Raw genomic sequence first — 20,515 nt, forward strand, 5'->3', positions numbered from 1 at the left:
CTTTGGCAATAGAACCATGATAATCTTCAATCTTATATTATAATTTAAATTAATAATGATGGTCGAATGTAGACTATTGGGCGAACACTAATATTTATTAATAGGGGAACAGGTAAATACCACTTATTACGTTTGTTTGTCAGCCGATTTAATTTTCATTTATATTAGCTTCTATAGACGAGATTTAGTTATATCTTATATTATAAATAAAAATATGTACTATATTTTTTTTTTAATAAATCGTAAGAGAAAATGTAGTACATAAAATACACATCTTCATAATGTTAGGTTAATTTTAAGTTACATATAGCTAGTTTTAGGTTCGCTTATTATTGGGTTGTACAGGTTGCCTGATCAGTGAACTCTTCAAATGTGCAAAATTATTTCAAAGCATTGCAATCTCTAAAATTTTCTACATTATTCATCTGAGGACGTATCGGAGGACCTATCCGCTGAAGTTGGGCACCCCGTCCACCATCGGAGCTTGTGCACTTCAGAAAGTGAACATTAAAAATATTCAGCGCTAATAGTAGCTAGTTAATCCTCCACAGGCTGCCTGGTCAGTGAACTCTTCAAATGAGCTAAATTATTTCAAAGCATTCAGGTCTCTAAAATTTGGTACATTCATCTGAGGACGTATCGGAGGACCTATCCGTTGAAGTTGGGCCCCTCGTCCACCATCGGAGCTTGTGCACTTCAAACAGTAAATATTAAAAATATTTATTGGTGATAGTAGCTAATTAATCCTTCGCAAACTCCTGTCTGTGTACGTAACCTAAGGCCATTTATTTTTAAGCTTAACACCAGACCGGCCGAGAGTTAAACTAGAGGTCGCGATTTTGCAAACTCGCTCTACAAGGACAGAGTTAAAGGTTATATTCTAATAAAACTCCAAATTGCGTTTCTCGCTCTCCCTTTACGTTTTATTTGCGAACGTTACAACGGCATATAACATTTATTTGACGCATTATTGTGTGTAAGTAGAATAAAAGTTACATTGTTACTTCGATATATCCGTGGAAGGGCTAAATTTCAGTATGACGTCATATTCCTAATTTGGGTTTATTGAACTGTCTCGGAATGCACAGACATCAGGTCGCGTAGGCGTTTTTCATTGCTATAAATGAGATGACAAGTTCACCGACGTATGTACATACATGCCGGAATCTCAAATCATATTGTAAGAAGACTTCGCGTCATAAGTGGAAAAAAACCAGTAGTAGACTTCTATATCCGTAGACTTGACTAGCTGACTGAATATAGCAATTTGAACATAGTTTATGTAGTATGATGTTCACGCGCGCTCACGACCGACAGCTACTTAGTAAATTAAGTAAACGGTACGACAAAATTGCATTTTATTCGGGTGGTACAGAGAAGCTGAGGAGTGCACGTTTGGGATGGTATGGACATGTGATGAGACGAAATGAAAATGAGGTTGTTAAGAGAGTGTTAACTATGAATGTGGAAGGATTTAGAGGAAGAGGTAGAGGGGAGTGAGCGAAGAAATGGTATATGATAGAAGAGTATGGAAGGAGAAAACATGTTGCGCCGACCCCAGGTGACTGGGAGAAGGGCAGGATAATGAATGAATGAAACAGAGTTTTGTAACCTCGCACGGTTATACCATATAATCGAGGCTTTAGACCTCATGTCTCAAAGTAGGTGGCGGCAATCGCAGCGTTGTTTTAATTAGTTTCGGTAAATACATCAAATACTTGAACCATAAAAAAAAAATACGCATTTGAAAAACAAAGAGTTATGAAGAGTCAAGATTTGCACTTCAAACAAAATTCAATTATTAGTTCAGCAGTTTCCTTGGGAATGTATGAAAAACCATTTATTATTATATTACAAAAAAAAAAAAAAAAATTAGTTCACTTGTACACATAAAAGTGAGTTTTTGAGGTTTTCGTGAATGGTGGAATACATTATTTTCCGATATTTTATGTTTTTTTTTTCTTTTTTTTTATTGCTTACATGGGTGGACGAGCTAACAGCCCACCTGGTGTTAAGTGGTTACTGGAGCCCATAGATATCTGTATAGTATCAGTATAGTACTTTCCAGCTGTAAATGTAAATTTTTAAAGGGTTAAGACTGACGAATTCTTTGTTGATTTGGTTACTACGGTCCATAGATATCGTTTGAAATATTTTCATTTAATGTCCCGGACTATTGTTCCGGACAGACTTTTATAGGTTAAACTTTATGCCATTTTCATAATAAAACAATCCAATAAAAGATTAAGACTATCGTAAATATCAAATTGGCAAAACCGTCCACGGATTAACCCGTCGACATTGTAGCAAAACACTTTACTACGTAATAACTATTCCCGGGAACTTTTCGTAGTTCTAAACTTTGTTACGAAATGTTTACATCAGTATCTCGAGCACGCCAGGCACACATTAAAACGTTATAAGAATATCGAGTCACTTTCTTGTAGTAAAACGTGTTAAGGAAATACAAAATTTCGTGCGCTTAACATAAAGGCGAGTTTGAATTGTTTTTGGAACAAAGTTCCTTATGGGACGATGCGGAGGGGTACCCTAACCAGGAAAAACGTCCGTAACGTAAGATTTTTATTAGTAATGCACACAGTGTATGACTTAACTTTGTAAAACGTACAAATTAATAATGCACACAGTGTACGACTTAACTTTGTAATAGCGTTCGTTTGCGCAATACAGTAACTCTTATGCAAACAACCGTGAATGAAGTGTACCACAATAGGTTCGCACGTTACTAAATGACCGTGGGTTGTTGCGAAACCTCCAGTTTGAGGTTTGAGGTTTGAGGTTGAGGTAGAGTGTTGATACCCACAGGTGCCGACTCACAAGAGGTCTTACGACCAGTAATTACGCATATTATAATTTTTCGGGTTTGATTTTTATTACACGATGTTATTCCTTCGTCGTGGAAGTCAATCGTGAACATTTGTTAAGTAGGTATTTCATTACAAAAATTGGTACCCGCCAGCAGGATTCGAACACCGATACATCGCAAGATACGAATGCACCGAACGTCTTTTCCTTAACGCCATGACGACTTCATTGTTGGAAGACAGCCGCGGCCAGGAAGGTCAAGTACCTGGGCGTTACCCTGGATGCATCGATGACATTCCGCCCGCATATAAAATCAGTCCGTGACCGTGCCGCGTTTATTCTCGGTAGACTCTACCCCATGATCTGTAAGCGGAGTAAAATGTCCCTTCGGAACAAGGTGACACTTTACAAAACTTGCATAAGGCCCGTCATGACTTACGCGAGTGTGGTGTTCGCTCACGCGGCCCGCACACACATAGACACCCTCCAATCTCTACAATCCCGCTTTTGCAGGTTAGCCGTCGGAGCTCCGTGGTTCGTGAGGAACGTTGACCTACACGACGACCTGGGCCTCGAATCAATTCGGAAATACATGAAGTCAGCGTCGGAACGATACTTCGATAAGGCTATGCGTCACGATAATCGCCTTATCGTTGCCGCCGCTGACTACTCCCCGAATCCTGATCATGCAGGAGGCAGTCACCGTCGACGCCCTAGACACGTCCTTACGGATCCATCAGATCCAATGACCTTTGCATTAGATGCCTTCAGCTCTAATACTAGGGGCAGGCTTAGGGACCCCGGTAACCGTACTCGTCGAACTCGACAAAGAGGTCGACGTGCAACCTAACCCATGCATCAGCCCGCTGAGTTTCTCGCCGGATCTTCTCAGCGGGTCGCGATTCCGATCCGGTAGTAGATTCATTCGCGAAACAATTGCTCTTGAGCTGTTAGGTCTCCTTCGGAGGCGCTCGGGTAGCTGTTAGCAAATCCCACCCCTCCTGGCTGAGCCTTTGCTCGTCCACCTGTCCTGGTGAAACTGGAAAGGCCTCCGGGCCACCAGTAGTTCTTCAATCATAAAAAAAAAAAAACAATTGGTGACGGTGTTCGCATTGCAATGTCGATGATCTCTAGTAATCTAGCTATCACCACGTCTGCCCATCATCAAAAGCACTAAATAATTGATTAAAAATAGTGCGCGTACAACTTGGTGCACGAGGAAGAAGTGAACCTTATTTGGCGGTGTGTAGTATTGTGGATTTCTCAATTTTAAATCCTTAAATCAAATTTATCTTGTCATAGGGAACGCTGTGTATAAGTATAAGAGAAACGACCTAGATCGCTTTGTCCTCTCCCTCTCTCCACGGTCGAGTGGGTCGCGAGACGCTCTGTCTTTTCTCTCACTTGCGCTCTTCCTAAATTATATCTTTTCTCTCTAGCCGTAACGAATCTGTCGCGAGTAAAATTTTACTCTTAAGGCATTTGTTTAGTGTAAGGAAGAACTAAAGAAGTTTTACTTAAATACAGAATCAAGTTATATGATATTCAATGATATATGCTTCGAGTATTCTGTCAATAAGGAAACCAACAAGAAGACATTTTTTTTATTGCTTAGATGGGTGGACGACCTCACAGCCAACTTGGTGTTAAGTGGTTACTGAAGCCCATAGACATCTACAACGTGAATAGCGCCACCCACCTCGAGATATAAGTTCTAAGGTCTCAGTATAGTTACAACGGCTGCCCCACCCTTCAAACCGAGACGCATTTCTGCTTTACGGCAGAAAATAGGCAAGGTGATGGTACTCACCCATGCGGACTTGCAAGAGGTCCTAAAATTCATATTATCTCAACACTTAAAAATTGATATAACATGAGATTGAGTTGATGTAACATTTTCCACGGTACACATTAATTTTAAAGCCAACGCAGGGTTGAGGGTAATTCGATACGTGATCTGCGTCACGCGATGACGTCACACCGTGCTTACCGAGGGCTAGGTCAAGTTTACTCAATGTTTTCGCATTTTCCGACAACCGATCCTATGAAAAGGAACGTAGACGTTTAATGTAGGCATAGCAATGAAATTGAGAAATTACTTAGCGCTTTCGTCTTTGACAACGACACGTGGGCGTCAGAGTTTTTGAAAGCGATTTTTCGAATTACCATTTTATTTGAATGGAATAAAGTTTCAATTTGCTTAATTTTCTTTTCTTCTTCTTACTCTTATCTCACCGTATGGGGTCGGTGTAGTGTGGCCTTTGTTCCATTCAGGCCTATCATACGTCACGTCTGCACTCACACTCTTCTCACGTATACATTAGATTAAATTAATGGTCTGATTTAATTTGATATAACTACTAATTAACGGTAAGCAATGGGTTGGCTGTGCCCTTGGCATTGCTGAAATCCATGGGCGACGGTAACCACTCACCTTCAGGTCGGCCGTATCCTCGTCTGCTTGCGATGGCAAAAAATATAAAAATAATAATAACGTGTCATTTAATCCGCTATTGTGGTTTGTTTTTTTATATATAGCCTAATTTACATAGTTAAGTTAATAATAAATAATGGGGTTTTATAAACATCAAGCAACAAAAATACCTGTTGAATATTTTGTTTTAATGAATGAGGCTAAGCTCAGTGCGGCTTTAATTTCATTTTCATCACAATGTTTTTGAAGAGTACTACAGCACAATTTCTCGCTAAGCAAAAATCCACTCATGTAACGATTCACTTAAGCCCATATGGATCTGACATATATACGTCTAGTGCACTCGTAATCCGCTGCTAAACCGATGAAAGTACAAGAGAAAAACAACTTAAACAGCTCGAAATACGGATCAATTTATTTTTAATAACCTGAAGTACAGTTTCGTTCTAAAAGGACCCTTGAAACTGCACCGACCGCATCCTTTGTTTTTATTCGTATTTGCACGTGGAGCCGACTCCCAGCTATATTGAATTAGAGAAATAAAATACGGATTTTAATTCAAAAATAATTTTGTTGAAACGCTTATCCTGGTTAGTGATTTTTCAAACGGAAAACATAAATTACCTAATGTTACGCGCCGGGGTTCGGGATAAATAAAAATTCTACTGAAATAAAAGTTAACACTGTATTAGCACTTAAAACACTTCACAAACACTTTAAAATTCTCAATTCGCTTCTTCCGCTTCGCTTCAGGTGATCCGTTCGCTGTTTCGCTTCGAGTAGTTCCTATTACTGACTGCGTGCCATCTCTGCAACGCTTTCATAGTCGAGACGAAATCCCTAGAATCGTCTGGAATATTCCACAAAAGTCGAGTATTGTGTGTTTCCGCTATCTGACAACAGATAGCGCTGTACTTCTCGAGCGTTCTAGACGCTACTAGATCCTTCGATATTCGTTCGGCTATTCGGAGATAGATGGCGTTACTCTTACCGGCGTAACACTATTAATTAATTTAAATTGGATGTCGAACGCGGTATTTGAACAGTATTGCATCTTTATTAGATATGATTCGTCAATGGCCCACAATTTTGGGCCGGGACCAAGTCTCCAAACAAAATCTGATACTGAGAAACTTTCGGTATGCTTGAGACTGCTGCGGCCATCTACTAAATGTCTCCCCTAAAATCATGCTCGAACATCTGATTTCCGTCCGAGACAGAACCTGGGAGATGCAGAAGGCGTGAGAGCAGAGAAACACCACGCATGGCTTCATCAAAAACGTCTAGCTGGTGGAAACGTAGTTTTCCAGCCATTAAAACGCTCTACATCAGACATTGCGGTCGGTGGCCACTGCTTACTACTGAGGAATCACTTCAAATCCCATTTGAAGAAGGACATAACGTAGCGTTTGGGAAACACCGTGGAGAGGATGCATGTAGCGGCTACAGTTAGTATAGTTAGGTAAACTCAGCACAGAAACGGGCGGGCAATGGTTAAAAAGAGAGGAAAGACAGAAAGCAATGACCTCGAACGATTGCTCATGGAACATTTCACATGGAACATGCGGTGCAGAGCACAAAGAGAACCAAAGTCCATTCGTAGACCCTGATGCTTCAAAAGATCTACGAGAAAGAAATTATTCTTAGGAAGCCTTAGGTAATCTTAGGTATTTGGGTGCACCGGCCTAGATTTGGGAGTCTAACCACGAACATATAATAAAGTTGAGACTTTGACCAGTTGTGAAAGCTGTGAATTCGACTACCCGTTTAAGAAAAACCTTTTAAAAAATTAAGCCAAAATTTTACCGTTGAAAGTTCACAGCTTACAGTCGTAAAGCTTGTAACAGTGGCCTTGCGTGTATCGACTAAACAGCTAACGCTATGGTTTTTCGTTGATTCAAAAGAACGCGGGTATCTATTGAATGTCTGAATGGTTTGATGGAACCAAACTGCGTCAATTCGATTGTTTAAATTGAATACTGTCTTTCAAACAAACTTCATGCTGCCCTCATTTTCCATAGTGATGGCACAACGGGAATCCTTGAGGCAATGTGATTTCCAGATAATCACGGGTGGTTTTGTGAATCCATGCAATAGTTACAACAATCCAACGTATTTCGGCTCCGAAAAAACATTGCAGTTTGAAGACTATTATAATATAATACAATCGAGAACAACTTTTTTTTTTTTTTTTGGTCAGGAGGAAATCGCCGGACTTCCGCCCTCCCCCTGGGGATGGAAGGCGGGGCATGTCGGAGTCGAACTGACTAAAACCTCCTGTCGCTCAACAACCCGCGTCCGAACCTCGCATGAGACAGAACCCATGAAAAGGCAAAGGGGGGAAAGTGAAGCGTTTAGTGCGGAGCACATCTCTCCCATCACCCTCCCCCTCGGGACACCGGACCGGCGGTCGTCGGCGCCACGACCACCAGCCCTCTCGGTCGGCAGGCTATCCGGAGCCCGCCTAGATGGCGCCGGTTAGAATGGTCTATCCTACGGAATACCCCGCTGGGTCAGAACCAGCGTGGGTCGAGGATAGCCGGCCTTCCATCACCCGGATGCTCTTGCGTAAAACGCGTGCAGAGCAGCTTGCACGTCGTCTTCTTAGGCCCCCTTCGCCTGTCCCCAGACCGACATATGAAGGGGACCCGAAACACTTAGAGGGCCAGGGCTTGGGCGAGATCCGCCTCCCTGGCCCCCGCTCGACGGCGGCGGGCTTGCGTGTCTCTCACGCGCCCCGCCGCCTCCTTCTGCGAGATGGTGCACTCGCAGAAGTCGAGCATCGCCTTCCACGACTCGTCGTCGCCGAGCATCGATGCCACAACACTCGGCAACGACAAGTCGTTTCCTATTTTTGCGACGAGGACACGGCGCCACCCCTCCCATGTGGGGCAGGCGACGAGCGTGTGCTCCACCGTGTCCAAGCCGCAACCACAATGGTGGCACTCTGCCGTCGGCTCGGCTCCGATCCGGTGCAGGAACTCACCGAAGCAACCATGCCCAGTGAGCACCTGCGTGAGCCGGAAAGTGAGGCGTCCTCTGTCACGATTCACCCAATTCACAAGAACCGGGCGAATCGCCTCGACGGTCCTACGACCAGCCGAAGGATCGGCCAGCCGTCTGGACCATGCCTCCAGCACGGACCGCCGAGATTGGGCCCTCCGCGCTCTGACCACACTGGGGCTGGGACGTGCCACGCCCCGGATACGAAGGTCAGCCCGCCACTGATAGTCAGCAGCGAGCGCCTCCGCCTCCAGGACCCAAGGCGGCGTCCCAGCCAGTACACACGCCGCCTCGAAAGAGATGGTGCGATAACCACGGATGACCCTGACCGCGATGGTGCGTTGCGGCCGTTGCAGCAGCTTCGCTACCCCCACGGCCAGGGACTGGCCCCACACGGGCGCCCCGTATAGGGCCATTGATCGCACCACCCCTGTATAGAGACGGCGCGTCACCTGGTCAGGCCCCCCGACATTGGGAAGGAGCCGGCTTAACGCGCCGGCCACCCCCAACAAACGAGGGACCAGATTCTGAAAGTGAGCACGGAAGGTCCAACGACTGTCCAGAATGAGGCCGAGGTACTTCAACTGCACCCCGACCCCGATACGGACGCCTCCAACCACGATATGGGCATCGACAGGTGGCACTCTCCGGGGCCTGTGGAACCACATGGCCTCGGATTTACTGAGCGCCACGTCGAGGCCCAATCTTCTGATTTTGCTGACGACATGCGCCACCCCAGCCGTAGCAAGACGGGCAGACTCAGCAAAACTCCCCCCCCGGGCCACGACCAACGTGTCGTCTGCGTAACAGATTACACTCAGGCCCGGGAGGAGGGCACCCCTCAGCACCCAGTCATACCCGATATTCCACAAAAGAGGGCCGAGCACCGACCCCTGTGGAACACCGCGCACGACCGGGAACCGGTGCACGATCCCACCGTGTCCGGTACACGTGACCGATCTGTCTTCCAAGTAGGAACCCACCAGCCGGCGAAGGTAGGGGGGCACTCCGTGTCGTTCCAGCGCCCCCCCTATCACGGACCAGGGCAGGGTGTTGAACGCATTGGCGATATCGAGTGACACCGCCAAAGCCACCCCACCCCCGGAGACGGCCTCATCCGAGAGGGACCGCACGCGAAGGATCGCGTCTACCGTTGAGCGGCCCTCTCGGAAGCCATACTGCTCCGCCGACAGATCGGGTCCCACCATGACCAGATGCTGGATGATGCGGGCTGCCAGAATACGTTCCAGCAGCTTGCCCACCTCATCCAGCAACACGATGGGACGGTACCCAGCGGCAGTATCCGCCGGGCGCCCCTCCTTTCTCAACAGCACGAGTCTGCCCGTCCTCCACGATGAAGGAAACCGTCCCGACTCGAGGCAGGGGTTGTAAAGCCTCAAGAGTCGGTCCCCCAGGGCACCAAGAGCCAAGGCCCAAACCCGGCCATGGACGCCGTCCGGGCCGGGTGCAGTGTCCTTCGCACACATTTTACGCACTGCCACATGGAGCTCCGCCCCCGTTATATGGGGCACCTCAGCAGGGACGTCGCCCTCGTATTCTGACGGGGGGTCCATAGCGGGAGCGACAAATCCCTCCCGCTCCTGCGGAAACAGCGCCGAGACGATTTCCCGCAGCTGCTGAGGCTGGAGACGCTCCGTGATTGGGGGGGCCCATGGGCGCATTTTATTGCGCACCATATGATAGGTTCGCCCCCACGGATCCCCATCGAGCGTCTCCAAGAGACCCTCCATGTGTTGATCCTTGGCTCTTCTGATGGCTAGCTGCAAAGCCCTCTGCGCGACGCGAAATGCGCCGTACAGCCGGGCCTCCACCAGCGCGAACGCAACCGGATCGTTGCGACGCGGCAGGCGACGGCGGCGATGCCTAGCGCACTCGCGCCTCGCCCGAACGCACTCCACGCGGAGTTGCGCGATTTCGGGCGACCACCAGTACGCCTGGCGATTGGGAGACCGAGGGCTGATCCGGGGCATCGATACGTCGCAGATGCGACGCATCGTGTCCCGGAACCACCCCGCTTCGCCCTCGACCTCAACCGGATGTGGACGCATGGGCGCCCACGCCGCCACCGTAGAGGCTTCCATCAGTAGCGCCTTATTCAGGCGCTTCAGTGCCCACCTGGGGAATGACCGGGGCGCACCACGTGGGTAATCCCTGTGGGCGTCCGCGACTGCGGAGCGGGCGGAGAGATCAAACCGAATATATCGGTGATCGGACAGTGTCTCCGCCCCCTCCAAAACCCTCCAGTCGCGGATACGGCGCGCGATGGCCGGGCTCGCGAACGTAACGTCCACAATAGACTCGCCTTGCCACCGCACGCACGTCGCAACCGACCCTCTATTCAACAAACAGAGGCCGGCCGCGTTCGCCCACCTCTCCAGTAGCCTACCACGAGCGTCCGAGCGGGGGAGCCCCATGCGACAGATTTCGCATTTAGGTCCCCCGCGAGAATCACTGGACGAGGAGCGAGGCGGCGAGCAATCGCCCCGATCCCGCCCAGGAAATGCCCGAACTCGACGGTAGGCCTGTTCGGAGAGAAGTATGCCCCGATCACGACGGTCCCTTCCAGCTTCACCGCGACGAACCCTTGGCCCCTGGTCACCATCGCCAGGGGGGGATCGCCGCGTCCCTTCTTATGACTATGGCCGCCAGGCCGCCGTCGTCCCCAAACCAGCAATCATTTGCCGGGGGAACGAAGTACGGCTCGGCGACCACAGCCACATCTATGGACCACTCCGCCATGCTCTGAGACAGCATGTCCTGAGCTCTGGCGGAGTGGTTCAGGTTTCCTTGGAGGAAGCGATAGGTGCGGTCCATTACTGTTGAACCACATCCATCGCCCCCTCCCTTTCAGTGCTGCCCCCGCCCTCCGGCACCGGCGCCGCAACGGGGATTACAGCGTTGGCCAGTGCTCCTCTGGCCAACCTTCTCTTTTGCCGGCGCTTTGATCTCCGGCGCCGGTTTCGTTCGGTGTTGTTACCGGACGGGAAACACGCCTTGCCTCCCGCCCGGTGGTTTGCCCTGCGCCCGGCCGCAGCGCACAGAGCGCAGTGCGGGGTGGCCGTGCAGGACGCTGCGTTGTGGCCCGGCTGGCCGCAACGGAAACAAAGACCGCTGCGGTCAACCGAGCTGGTGCACCTAGCGAGGCCGTGCCCCGTGCTAAAGCATCGGAGGCATCGCCAGGCACGTGGTTCTTGGAGACGCACGTGGGCCGCTATCCAGCCCACGCGCAGTCTCCCCGGATCCCCCGTCGATCTTCCCGGTGGAGGGGTGGCCAAGGAAGTGGCCGCCTCCACAGGGCAACGCGCCCACGCCGATCTGGCCCCGGAGTACCCTGAGCGAAGTTCGCCCACGGTCACGCTCTCCGGAGCACATCCCCCCTGGGCGGCTATCGCGGCTGCCACCTCTTCCTTGGTGGCGCAGTCGTCCAGGCCGGTGATCCTAATCTCGGCCATCCTCACCGGCCTGTGCACGCGCACCTCTTCCTCCGGCAATGCCACGCGGAGCGTCGCCACTAGTTTGTCCGCGATGCCAGAACTATCGGCACCGGGACACTCCAGCATTTTCGCCCCATTGGCGGTCTGCCGGAAGCGTAGACCTTCCTCTGCCCCGATTTCGGTCAAGTTTACAGCTGCACGCGCCCGGGCCATCACCTCATTATAGGTGAGGCCCTTTTCGCAGCGGCCGGCAGCAAAGTCACTACCACGGCCGCCGACCCCGCTGCGCGCGGCTTCTTCCTTTGGTTTTTCTTTTTGCCAGCGGCCGGTGCTCGACCCTCGCGGGGAGCAGTCACGGCCGCCAGCGCTGTGTTTCGGGATGTAGCGGTCTACGCTCGACCCCCTCGGGGAGCTGCCAGAGCTGCTATCTGTCGCCGTGCTGTGGTGCCCCGCTTCACCACTTCTGTCCAGCCCTCGTCCATGCTTAACGGGGGCGGAGGAAGAGGGCGAGGCTGTGGTTGGGATCGCGGGCCGGGATTCTGGGCACCCGCACCTCTGATATTCCGGCCTCCACGTCGTGCCACCCTTGCGGATGGGGCAGGAGTGGAAGTCGGCTGGGCGGCCTGATCCCGTAAAGCGGTCGCGGCTGTTGGTGCCGGGACGCCATCTCCGGAACCAATCGAGGAGCGGAGCATCTCCTCGAGGCCGGCAAAGTGTTTGCGGACCTCAACCGCCACCGCCCGCGAGATGCAGGCCGCCATTTCCTCTCTGCTTGGCGGCTCTGCAGGCTTGGGCCGCGGCAGCGCCGGCCACTCGTCTATCATCCTCGCCAGTGGCGAACGGATGTCTTCAGCCTGCGCTGGCGCAGGCCTTAACCTTCCTCTTTGTACGGATGCAGGGGTGGCCGATATTTGGGGAGGCGGCGCAGGCCTCAACTCAACCCTCCGCGGGGGGTGAGGGAGCGCGGGAGTAGGCACTCGTGGAACAGGGGCCACAGAAGTAGGCGCTGGCATGGGCGCCGCCACACTCATCACGGGTCGTGAGGGCACGCTGGTATCCATCTTCCTCGCGGGAGGCCCAGAGTGTGCCAGCGCAGGCATCGGCGACAAGGGAGTCCCCTCTTGCAAGACGGGGGAGTTCCTCAGAATGCGACTCTCCATAGAGTCCAGCTGCGCGACGAGTTTGGACATGGTGGGGATCAACTTTGTCCTAACCATAGCCGCTCCCTCCCGGAGCCTTTTCCGGTAGCTGCTGCCTGGCTCGGCGCCCTTGGCAGCCACGGTCGACAGCAGCTTAGCCAGATTGACCAGCGCAAGGTCGAGGTCGCGGAATGCCTCGTCCCCGCTAGCCAGGGACGCGGCCGACGTCGACATCGACTCCACCGACGTCGCTGGTGACACTGCGCCCCTCCTCCTTACTGGTGCCCACTGGGGAGCGGGCATCGTCTCTTTCTTTGCGGCAGGCCCCGCAACCACCGGAGCCACCTCCTCGATGGCCATCGTCTTTTCCGGCACCTCGGTGCTGGAGGATGACGCGCCGCCGTCGTCGGACGTTGATAGTGGGGTCTTCCTTCGCCCCCTTTTTTTTCCCCACCGATGGTCTGGTGGGGTTGACCACACCCGAGTCGCTGGCGAGCGCAGAGCGCATCGAGCCGACGATCGGGGAGCGCCTCGGTTCGACGGGAATTCTGCTGCCCGTCGCACAGCCTCCTTCATCCTGGCAATTGTTGCCCCCCCAGAATACGTGGGGCAGCGTGCTTCCACTGAGGTGGAAGCACGGAGGGATTCTCCGCCCGACTCGCGGGCGGTACCCTCCTGGGGTACTAACTTTGTACAATTGTCCATCATTTCTATTTATTCCTTTTTTATTAACCAGGGGTTTGGTCCCCTGAGATCTATGACACCCTCGGGACTGGAAACCCTCCAGCCATACATCCCATCCCCGGGTGTCGAGCTTGAGATTGGGGCATTTTTGAAGAGGTTTGCGTCCTCGCGGCTCCGACCAGTAAAGGCAGGAGCCCCCGTTCCCCATGACTGGGGTTTACGGTTTGGCCGACGGTGGCCGAGGCCTGTCCGTCGCCCACAACGCGGTGTGGAGCCACGCCGGCGAGCCGGTACCTCCCATATCTGGAAGGCTTTCCCCTGTAACCGAAGTCGGGGACATGGCAACCCGCAGCCGGAAGACACAAAAGTGCCGCCGGCTCATCAGGCTCCCGAGAGCCAACCCCTCATCCCCTGAATGCCTCCCTTTGCCAGTGCAAAGGGCGTGGGGAGAGAGTCCCTCGCTCTCTCTCAAGGAGCACCCGCTGTATACGGAGGCAACCAAGGAGAGCTGGGCGCAGTTCTCTTGGTCGCGGCGTCCCACACAGATTCCTCTGCACGCGATTTTAGGGACGCACGCTTAAGCCCCACCGCCACGACAAGGCGGAACTACATTCGGTGGGGGAGAACAACTTATTGGGAGTGGCTTCTGTCTCAAGGTGGTTAGATTCACATACACTTATAAAATCCTGATTTTTTACAAAATGGAGCCGCGATATAACTATAGTTACGTAGATACTTGATAAGTGCCTTACCTATTTTGTCAGATACTACTATATTTCAAGCTAAGCTAGAAGTCTTGTTAACAAGATTACTTTTTTACTATAAACTGTTCTATCGTTTGAAGGGTCTTTATAAAATATAATGAAACCTTCACTACCTAATATGAGTGACAAAATTCAATGTCCACTGGCACATGTAGGCACTTAACACTCATTCAAAAAATTAAATACTTACCTTCATGAGCATTCAAATTAATGTAAATACGTTTGATCAACCCACGATGCATTAACTCAATCTTATAATAGTACCTAAATCGAAAGCCTTAAACTAGTAAAGAACCAACATCACTAACAGTATCTAGAAAATGCTTCTATCATGAATCGCAATATCCATTAACGCGTTTTACCCCTAAGCTGACTCCATTGACACTGCACCGATCACAATCAAAGCTCCGCTGTATGCTGATTGATGTTAACGTGGCTTTTGAGCTTCAAATCGCATTAAAGACGACGCAGCGATTAAGCTCGCGCGAACAGGCTTTTAAGCTCGCTAATGTCATTCGCGTATCCCATGAATCAAATTGAAATTTAAGGACGAGCCCATTAGAATTGTTAATATCTTAGAATTTGCATTGATTAAATCTAAAATCAGCTTCGGCGGTTCGAGACTTTGAAATGGATTGGTAATGTGTCTAAAAAGATTTGGAATGAATTATGATTGAGAATTTTGGCGTACATTTAAATATTACTAGTTATACTCTATCAAGATTCGCTGTTGAATTCATGTTCATTGATAAATGTTTGAAATACACGTATTTATTGAAACTCTTAAATGTCACTTATTAAGGAACAACAAAACATAATTCTAAGTGTGGATGATGCTAGTACATAGAAAGTTTCAACTCAATTTCAAGTCGTCTTGGCCTAAAGGATAAGCCGTCCGGTGCATTCGTATGTAGCGATGCACCGGTGTTCGAAACCAATTTTTGTAATGAAATAGTACTTAGCAAATGTTCACGATTGACTTCCACGGTGAAGGAATAACATCGTGTAATAAAAATCAAACCCGCAAAATTATAATTTGCGTAATCACTGGTGGTAGGATCTCTTGGGAGTCCGCACGGGTAGGTACCACCACCCCGCCTATTTCCGCCGTGAAGCAGTAATGCGTTTCGGTTCGAAGGATGGGGTAGCCGTTGTAACTATACTGAGACTTTAGAACTTATATCTCAAGGTGGGTGGCGTTTTTACGTTGTAGATGTAAATGGACTCCAGTAAGCACTTACCATCAGGTGGACTGTGAGCTTAGACGGGTGGACACAATAAGTAATAAAAAGATAAAAGAAAAAAATTGCGCAGGTTTACTTATTAAGCTTAAGTAAAGCTTACTTATTGTTACTGCAAGTTGTAGACATCACGAATGAGAGAACCTACCCAGTTAAACACACATGAGATCGATGTTTCAGTTGTTTTATGTAAGAACTGTTCCCTTTCTTTGTAGTGATACTCATAACTGCTTTACTGCAGAAACAGGCTGCCTGATTATACTTATCCGTTCACGATCTACCTCGAACTTCTTTGATTGTTTCATAGAGATTATTCAAACACAGGAAGGTACAGTATGTTGGGAGCCGGATCGGTACTGTTGTTGTGCTTTCTTATTCTTTTGTGTTCTAGTTTGGAAACCTATAATACAGTCGCTATTAAGTAGTGAAAAAGCCATTTCACATTCAGTTTTTGGCCACGTTTACTGGAATATCTATGTAAAGAAAAACCTTCATAGTCTAAAACTCTTTAGTTTTATAAAAAGGATTTTTCTTAAATGTCATTCAGTGAAGTTTGACATTAAGTAAAAAGAAAGTTCAGTTTGTTAATATAATAATTTTATTAAATTAAGAGCTTTAAATGTTGTTTTCTCATTATACACATAACAGAAAACGCAATTAAGTCTTTTATTGTTTATTTATTTTTATTTTTTCTGTTTATTTATTCTGGAGTACCCAATATCATTATAAAACAACATTTTTTGCAACACCATGAATAAAATGGAAAAATTAAGGTTTGATTTTGCTGTGAAATCAACGGAAGATGGAAAATCAAATGTTATATGCATAACTTCAATTGCTACACCTGATGGACAGACTTTTGGGATACCAACCGAATATCAAAATGCCAACTTTCATGAAGAAATTACAAAAACTTCAAATTATGCAAAGGTAAAAAAATCTTTAAACAAAAGACACCAAACCAGAAAAGTATGGATTACTTTGACAAATGATATGTCAAGAATTTATTTAGACGAGGATCAAAATTTACAATTTGATGATTTTTATTTGGAAGAAATTTCGGAGAGCAATGCTAAGTCTATTGACGATTCGAATCAGAACGTTGAAAAATTATTAGAAAAAATGCTTGAAGAAAAAATAAATAAAACGGAAACTCAAAATTTAAACAAAATTTCTAAGGAATTCATCATTGAAAAATTTTCTGGGAGAAATCCAAATGCTTCACAATGGATTAAAGATTTCAATAAGGAATGTGAGCGTTTTAAAATAATAGAAGACAAAAACAAAATAGAAATTTTAAAATTTTTTTTGGAGTACAGTAGTGTAGATTGGTATAATTGTATGTTAATGAAATTGAATATAGACTCAGAATGGAAAAAATGGGAAGAAAATTTTTGCAGGACATTTGCAAGCAAAGGCTGGTCACCCGTTAAATATGCTCTAGCTTTCAAATATCAAGTTGGATCTTTACTTGACTATGCTTTAAAAAAAGAAAAATTGTTGCTAGAAGTCAGGAAGTCGATTGATACTGGGACACTCATAGACCTGATAGCATTCGGATTACCTAATTATGTTGCTGACAAAATAGATAGGGAAAACATACAGGGAACAGAAGATCTTTATAACGAAATCGGAAGACTAGAACATCTTGTAGGGAAAAATAAATTTGATAATAAATTTGATATTAAATATTCCGATACTACATATTATTATAGAAAAAATAAAGAAATAAAACCTTGCTTAATATGTTTAAAGGAAAAAAAAGGTAAACGTTACCATCCCGAAGAAAGCTGTTGGTTTAAGGAAAATAATAAAAAAACAGTTGTACGAAACATAAATAATTCTGAATTAGAAATCGAATTAAATGAGAAGAATCCAAAAAACTAGAGGTGCCACCATTAATAAAAGTCAAGTTAACATTAAATTATACTTTAAAAGTATCTGGAATTTATGATTCTGGGTCAAATGTGTCTTTGATCAATGCAAAATTATTGAAAATACAACCCAAAGAAAATTCAGGTGATATAGAAAAAGTTAATTTGAAAACTATTAATGGTGAGAAGAAAACAAAAGGTATTGTAACATTAAAAATAAAAATCTATAATATTGAAGGTTTTATGGATGTATTTATAATAGATAACGTCAACTTTAATTATGATTTTTTAATTGGTTTGGATTGTATAAAAAAATTCAAACTAATACAAACGGAAGAACTAAAAATTAAACAATGCTACAATTCAGAAGAAAATCTGAAAGATAAAAAAAGCTATAATTATTCTCCTACAACTGTCGAAATTCCTAATGTACTAAGTAACAGAAATGAAGGAGGTTTTTCAGAACCTGAAGTATTAAAAAAAGAAATTAATTCTACATACAATGGTGAGATTAACTTTAATGAACACATAAACTCGGAAGGATTTGAAATAGTTGTAAGCCATCTTAATGCCTACCAGCAGTCGGAAATTAATAAATTAGTAGAAAAATACAAAGCAGTCTTCGCCAAAGATAAGTATGACGTGGGGACAGTAAAAGATTATGAAGCTCATATTGACTTAATGGTGGATAAGTATTGTTTCAAACGTCCCTACAGATGCACGGTTGAAGATAGAAAAGAAATAGAAACCCAAATATCAACACTATTAAAAAGGAATTTGATCGAGGAGTCTTACAGCCCATTTGCTGCTCCAGTAACTCTGGCATATAAAAAAGAAGATGGGAGAAAATCAAGGCTATGTATAGATTTCAGAGAATTGAACAAAATAATTGTACCCCAATTACAACCATTTCCATTGATAGAGGATTTGATGGTAAAAACTGTAAATTGTAAATATTTTTCAACCCTTGACATAAATTCAGCTTTTTGGTCAATTCCAATGAAAATTCAAGACAGATACAAAACTGCATTTGTTACACAAGAAGGCCATTTTCAATGGACGTGTCTTCCATTTGGAATAAAGACAGCGCCTGCCATTTTCCAAAGAATATTGAGTAACGTAATTAGGAAACATAAACTTTCGAGTTTTGTAGTGAATTTTATAGATGATATTTTAATTTTTTCGAAAACTTTTAAAGAGCATTTAATGCACCTATCAAGACTATTGTAAGCAATACTAACAGAAGGATTTAGACTGAAATTTTCGAAATGCAGTTTTGCAAATAATTCCGCCAAATATTTAGGTCATATAATAGAAAATAATTCAGTTAAACCTCTAAAAGATTACTTAACCGCTGTAAAAAAGTTCCCAGTTCCAGAAACAAGAAAAAATATACGTCAATTCTTAGGAAAAGTAAACTTTTACCACAAATTTGTACCTCATAGTGCAATTATACTAGACCCGTTACACAATCTGTTGCGAAAGGATGTGAAGTTTATCTGGTCTACAGAATGTCAGAAGTCATTTGATAAAATAAAAGAACTGCTATGTTCAGAACCAGTTTTAAAGATTTTCGATCCTGAATTACCGATAAATATTTACACGGATGCAAGTATCAAAGGAGTGGGAGCGGTGCTAAAACAAGAAGAAAAAAATGGTATAAGTAAACCTGTTTCTTATTTTTCAAAAAAACTAACAGAGGCCCAGAAGAAAAAGAAGGCAATATATCTAGAATGTCTGGCAATAAAAGAAGCTGTGAAATATTGGCAGCACTTGCTTATGGGAAGAGAATTTATAGTATATTCAGATCATAAACCATTAGAGAATATGAATGTTAGAGCCAGAACTGATGAAGAACTAGGGGATTTGATGTACTATTTATCTCAATATAATTTTGAAATAAAATATTATCCAGGAAAATCGAATCAGGAAGCTGATTGTTTGAGCAGAAATCCTGTTCTAGAGTCTTATGAAAACACTGATGATTTTTTAAGAGTGGTAAATTTAATAAGCATAAATGACATAAAAAATGATCAGAACACAAATACAGATCTACGAAATGGAAAACATATCTTCGAAAATGGAATATATTACAAGTTAAACAGAAGAAGAAAAAAAATCGTACTTACAGAAGAATTTAGTAAGAATTTCATAAAAGCTGTTCACAACAGCTACTGCCATATAGGGAGATCGCAATTAATAAAAAAAATTACGCCTTTTTACGAGGCCAAAAATATGATCGCAAACATTAAAAATATTTGTGAAAATTGTGAAATTTGTATAAGGAATAAGTCAAGAAGAAAGTCAAGATTTGGATTAATGTCACATTTGGGTCCAGCAACACGTCCATTCGAGATAGTATCTATTGACACAGTTGGAGGTTTTGGAGGGTCACGATCTACAAAAAAATATATGCATCTTTTAGTAGATCATTTTACAAGATATGCATTTATTTTAACATCTAAGAACCAAAGCTCTGGAGATTTTATAAAACTTATACAAAGTGTGACACAAAACTATAATATTGACATAGTATTAACAGACCAATATCCTGGCATAAATTCGAAAGAATTTAAAGATTTTCTGAAAAAGGAAAATATTACAATGGTTTTCACTGCTGTAGATGCACCATTTTCAAATGGGCTTAATGAAAGATTGAATCAAACTTTAGTTAATAAGATTCGATGTAAAATTAATGAAAATAATAAAAAAATAGCATGGACATCGATTGCACAGAAATGTGTGGAAAAATACAATGAAACTGAACACACGGTCACGCGGTTTGCCCCTAAATACCTTTTGGAAGGTAAAAATGTGGATGTTTTACCACTGGAACTAAAAGCAAATGGTACAATTGAAGATCTTGAGAGAGACAGAAAATTAGCTTTTGAGAATACAGTTAAATCTCACAATTATAACAAAAAAGCATTTGATATTAATAGAAAAGAATGTGAACTGAAAGTTGGAGACCAAGTTTATGTAGAAAATGGAAATCGATTAAATAGGAAAAAAATGGATGAATTGAGAATTGGACCCTTCAAAATTCTAAAAAAGATTTCAAATTCAATATATTTAGTTGATATCGGACACAAAAA

General features: G+C 45.3%; 1 protein-coding gene across 5 annotated transcripts in view; it reads left to right on the forward strand.

Moving 5' to 3' along the window:
- 5-HT2B (5-hydroxytryptamine receptor 2B) overlaps positions 1–20,515 on the forward strand; it is a 108,344-nt gene that overhangs the window by 84,082 nt on the left and 3,747 nt on the right. The gene's annotated exons all lie outside the window — the stretch shown is intronic.

The sequence above is a fragment of the Bombyx mandarina genome, chromosome 15 (genome assembly GCF_030267445.1).
Source record: "Bombyx mandarina strain Sakado chromosome 15, ASM3026744v2".
Taxonomy (NCBI): Eukaryota; Metazoa; Arthropoda; class Insecta; order Lepidoptera; family Bombycidae; genus Bombyx; species Bombyx mandarina.